This window comes from Danio aesculapii, chromosome 5, assembly GCF_903798145.1.
Source record: "Danio aesculapii chromosome 5, fDanAes4.1, whole genome shotgun sequence".
NCBI classification, from domain to species: domain Eukaryota; kingdom Metazoa; phylum Chordata; class Actinopteri; order Cypriniformes; family Danionidae; genus Danio; species Danio aesculapii.
This window is the reverse complement of record NC_079439.1, coordinates 34,077,647-34,083,512: the sequence shown is the minus strand read 5'-3', so window position 1 is coordinate 34,083,512 and position 5,866 is coordinate 34,077,647. Positions and strand designations below refer to the sequence as shown.

The 5,866-nt window shown below is 35.0% G+C and overlaps 1 long non-coding RNA gene across 1 annotated transcript; it reads right to left on the bottom strand.

Moving 5' to 3' along the window:
• Positions 1-762: 762 nt before the first annotated feature.
• Positions 763-2,308, bottom strand: LOC130228517 (uncharacterized). The gene is made up of 3 exons (XR_008837770.1): positions 2,201-2,308; positions 1,642-1,727; positions 763-1,158 (listed from the first exon to the last, which is right to left on the bottom strand). It is a non-coding gene; the product is annotated as an uncharacterized LOC130228517 (long non-coding RNA).
• Positions 2,309-5,866: the final 3,558 nt, after the last annotated feature.

Below are 5,866 nucleotides of genomic sequence, written 5' to 3'. Positions count from 1 at the left end.
AGGTTACTTCATGCAACAGAGTAGCCCAGTACCTGCGTGACTTGTCATATCTACAACACTGCGTGCTTTTTGCAGAAGAACACTATAGCCACAGCAGTTACATTTATGAATCGCAAGAGCACTAATTACATACTAGTACCATACCGTAGCTTTAAGCTAATTCTTAAAGGTATAGTTCAAATGAAAATGGGAATTTTGGCATAATTTACTCACACTTTAATCACTTTACAGCCAGTGTTTTTGGAAACCAATTGTAAACAGTTGCAATGCAATACAAAAGCAGTTTCAACAATGTTTAAAGCATTGTGGGTTCCACCAATGTTATAGGCCTTTAATTCGGGTATCTTCACTCTCTAGAGAAGATACAGCACCTGACATAATATTGCTATGCAATAAAAATAATGATCTGCTATCGCACAGTGATGTGGTGAGCAGCTTTTAACTGTCAATGATGATTCATCACCCCAAAACCATCAATGAGAATCTCAACCTAAGTAATATTTTTAAGTAGTTTTCAAAACTTGATTTTTTTAGCAAAAACCACTTAAATGAAATGTTTTTTCAAATCCACACCATATACTCACATTTATTAATCAAAATTGCTCATTCATAAAATGTAAAACATATAATATATAATAAAATACATACACAATGCATTTTTTGCCAAATATCATTTTATTACATGTTCCACTGTAACAAAACGGTACATACAATTTGTTAAACAAATCTATTTAAAATTTACAGCAATGTTAAGCTCTGAAAAAAAGTTCTTTATCCATGTCATGGTAAAAAAAAATGTTCTGTCAAATTTCTTTGGTAGGAATAGTCACATTTTAGACAAAATGTTACAGAATTTGTGTATTGCATAACATACAAAAACCAGTATAAAAGCTGTATCTCAAAATATTAGCAACACAATCGATCAATCAGTCAATGCAGTGAAATTTCCCCAAAAGGTTGTGGGAGTGAATTTGTATCAGAAACTTAATATAAGTTTGTTTTTGGGTGATTTTAATTTGGGGAAGATTTGTATTAATCCAGTTCAACAATTTTCGATTTTCCAAGCCAGCCATGACTCGCTCATCCACCAAGACAATGCGGAAGTCCTCATGGTTGGTCATCCCTCTGCCTGACAGCAATTCTCTCTGCATTCCCACACTGTAAAATAAACAGGTTTATTATTATGAAAGCATGCAATTGTAAATTTCAAATGTTTAAGGTTTACTAAAACACATTATAGAAATACAGAAATAAACCATTTCTTTGTATCTCTGTGAACAGTAATTCTCCAAAATGTTTGAGTAGACGTCGCTGACTGACACTACTACACAAGTATTTTTCAAAAGGTATACTAGTGTTCAAAGAAATAAATTTATTTTAAAAATCATGTTTATACAAGGAGGACTACATTTAACAATATAGTGTATGAGCTATATTTTAGTTTTTTGTAAAAATATGAAATTCAGTTTTCTGAAAATTAGATGAGCTCTTCATCCTTTTCATACAAATAGACCAGTAACAGAGGACGACATCTCTCATCTTGTCCCTGATTTAGTGTGAGGTCAAATGCAACAAAAGTGTAGAAATTAGTAATATTGCCTAATAATAATAATAATAATAATAATACACAAATAACAATACCTGCTGGATGGCAGCCATTCTCTTTATCAAAATCTGCCTGAGTAAACTTCTCTTTTGTGGGAGAATACTGTGAACATTTTCTTCATCTGAAAAATTAAGCAAACAAATATTAGTATTATACAGTATTATATATAAACACAGTTAATTGATGTAGGCTCTTAATTATTTTAATTATTAATTACATAACATCATTATTGCTGTAAAAGGAACCTTATGAAATGGAAAAACACTAGCTGTGCATAAACTCCATTGAATAGCTATAGCTAGCTATATGCTAGTTTAGGCTTACCACTCAACAAATCACTGTTGTTCTTCCACCCCGCTTAAATGTTGTCTGATCACTGCTGTTAAATATTACAATGCAAATAATTTGATCAATTTCAATATATAATTCAGAATGAATTTGGAAGCAAATCAATTTAAAATAGGAATGGGTGGTTAAAAATACCCGCGTATATCATATGGCAAAAACTAAGCTCCCGAACAATCTTGAACAGCATGTGTCTTTCCTGAAAGAGTTTATTTAAAACAATAAAAATGATAAACTGTTAATGCTTACCTCTTAACATGCTCACTGTTGATCTGCTCCTTCAAAATGTCGTCTGATCACTGCCGTTGTTGAGATTCAAATGCAAACATCTCAATCAAAACCGCATCATTGAGTGAATTTTCTTCAAATAAACGTGAAGCCATCTTTCCTCAATTTTATTAGCTTAATTGGTTTCTCAAATTAAGCCTAATAATTGCACTGGTTTGCTTAAGAACATTTGTGAAATTTATATCTTGATTTTTTTAGGAAAATCTTCTCAATATTTAATAATAAATTCAGAATATCATTTTTTAAAAAGAAAATATGCACATTATTTGACCACATAATTTTTTTTCATGAACATTAAAAGCCTCAAAATTCATTTTTTTTTACAGTGCGGATGCCCTTCCAGCTGCAACCCAGTACTGGGAAACATCCATACACACTCATTCACACACATACACTATGGACAATTTAGTTTATTCAATTCACCAATAGTGCATGTCTTTGGACACCTGGAGCAAACCCACGCAAACACGAGGAGAACATGCAAACTCCACAGAAATGCCAACTGGCTCAGTCGGAACTCAAACCAGTGACCTTCATGCTGTGAGGCGACAGTGCTAACCACTGGGCAACTGTGTCGCCTAATGTTTACATTGTGTAATGTTAAATGTGTTGTCTAAAAAAAAAATCATTGTTTTCAACAGAAATGTTAAGCAGTTGTCGACACATGCCCTCCAGGGCTACTAGAGACCCGAGTTCGATTCCCGCTCTGTGGCCCTATGCCGATCCTTCCCCTCTCTCTGCTCCCCATGCTTTCCTATTAATGCACTATACTTTCCTATCCATTAAAGATGAAACCCCCCCAAAAAAATTATTAAAAAAAAACGTAGTGGATTGAACATAAAACAATTAAAGGGGACCTATAATGCCCCCTTTTGTCAAGATATAAAATAAGTCTCTGATGTCCCTAGTGTGTGTATGTGAAGTTTCAGCTTAAAATACCACACAAATTCTATCATGCTCCATTCACACTATAATAAATGCTGGGTTCTACACAATCGATTTATGTTGGGAAACATTAAGGAATTAAGTTTGTTTATTCATTTTTACAAATTTAAGTGGATTGAACATAAAGCAATTAATTTGTCCACAAAAGTGTTAAATTATTGCAAAGAAGTAGTTTAAATAAACAGCAAACTTAATTTTTTTGAGTGCTTGATCCAAAATGTGCCGTTTTGGTGACTGTCACTTTAAATTCAAATGAGAGTTTGCTCACTGCCCTCTTTTCTAAAGAAGGCAGAGCTACAAACACCTGTGCGTCACCATAGTGACAGATTCAAAACAGGACTAACGTTATCTCTGTGAAAAAAAATTAACATGTCAAAAAGAAATAGCTCTGAAGAAGGTAGTTTATGGAGACTACAGTGTCATTTATACATCCTAAAGGGGGTCGCACACCAGATGCGCTGCAATACAGTGTGCACATGACAGTTGGAAGTATTGCATACCAGACAGGCACATTCAAATGTTTTTTAATATGAAACTATTCGGATGGTGTTCTGTGGCATGGTAGAAATGTGAACAGTGTCCTGAGTCATAGCTGGGCACTGCGGACAGCCACAGAGTAGCGCATCTGGTGTGCGACCACCTTAAAACTTTACATTTATAATGCCCCTTAGTCACTGATATTATCTTCAGCATATGACGGTAGGCTGCTTTTCACTCAGGGCTGTCTATACTAATGAGGGAGTGATCATCAATAATGGGCGGGGCTTTCTCCCTCTGATTACACGTACAAAAGGAGAAATGTCAGTCAAATTGTTTCCACAGACAAATTTTTATCAAGGGAGATTATAGAAAATATAATTAATTAATAATTAATTAATCTTTACCTTTAAAGGCTGGCTATATTCACATACATTTGCCATACAACTGTGTTTAAACCCCTTATAAAAGTGTTTTTTGCATAAAAGCATCCCTAAAAGGATCCCTTTAAGTTACCCCCCCCCCACCAAAAAATAAAGAATTGTGTTGTTTCAGCTCATTTTAAATAAGTAGTTTGACAGCAAATGTCATTGTTTGAGTGCAGAATATTAGTTGTGAATTAGGACGCCAAAGACACGAGTAACACTGATGAAAAGTCAGCTTTGACATCTCAGAAATAAATTCCATTTTAATTATCATAAAATAGAAACTTTTATTCTGAGTTGTAATAATGTGTAATATGTATGTTATAGAACTTAATAATAGTATCCTTGTTCACTCTCAAGTAATCATCTATGAGTTTACAGCATATAAAAACAATACTACACCTTTTCCAATAGCAAAAGACTAGTTGATTCAAAAATTAGGTCAAACAGAGTCCGTCTTGGATGTGGTGGAGAATGAAAACTACCATGAAATGTTCCAGAGGAATTTCAGGAGAAAGTTCTGAAAAAAAAAGAAGCAAATTACTCAGAACGGCATTATGAAGCTCTGTGCAAGTTTATGCATGTATGTTAGTGTGTTTGTGCCTTTTGTGTACATGTATCTGCTTGTGTTTGCACTGTGTGCTGTGCGGCTTCTCCGGTCCTCGGCTCACAGGGTGTGGGTGAGCTGTTTGAACTCGGTGGTTAAGCTGGTAGACTGAGATGAATGCAAGAGGAGCTCAGTCTCCTCTTTGAAGTTTGACACGGGGGGGGTTTCCCCTCCCACCAGGAGGGGCTTCAGCCAAGAAAGAAGGAGAGAGAAAAACTTTACTCTTGTTTTTTGTGAGAAACACTAGAGGTCCAGCTTGACTCTCAAATTGTCAGAAGACTTCTGTGTGTTTTAATTACTTTCTCAGAGAGTAGCTGCACTGCTAAGCTACACTTTCCCCTTGGTATCAAGAAACTTTTCAAAGCCGAATGTTGTGAAGCTCAGTTTTTAATATTGTGTCAAATATTTTACGCTGGTGTTTTTTTGCTTTACATGGTGTATTGTGTTATTTGTGTAAAATAAGACAATGGAATAATATATAGCGGGGTAAGTCCCTTTTAAATAAATTAGCACATTACTTGAAGACCTCCCACTCTTTCTGTCTGTCACACACACACAAAGACGTAAGCAAGCTGCATCGTGTCTGAGAGAAAGCTAAAAGAGAGGCCTGCCCAGGTGTGCAGCAGGAACTGAGGATGATACAGGTACGAGCAAGCACTTGACGGATCTAGCAACAAATTCAGGGACTCTGCTCTGGCTTGTTATCCCTCATCTGTCTCTCTCTCTCTCTAAAACACAGCTATTTCTGTTAAACACAGTCGAATTCTAACCTTTAGCCACATATTTGTCAATGGCTGATGGCTTCAGAAAACTGATAATTAATGATGATTATTTTATTATAGACGAGCAGAACAATTTGGAAAACTCATCTAATTTGAAAACAAATCTAAATGGCATATTATTATTATCAGTATTATCTTCTTCTAAATGAACATTCATGATTGTTTTCATTTTTACTTTCAGACATAACACCGTTGAGCTTATATGTAGGAACTTTTCTTATAAAGCAGTTTACTATTGTTGCCTATTAATTAATAAGCCATACTCATAACAGACTTGGGAAGAGGTTTGGTGCATGTTTTATTTTCAAACGCACATTATAAGGGGAGTTTGGTGCAAAATTTATTGTGAAACTGTGCTGTTCTGAGAGTCCGAAAACAATGTTATCAATGT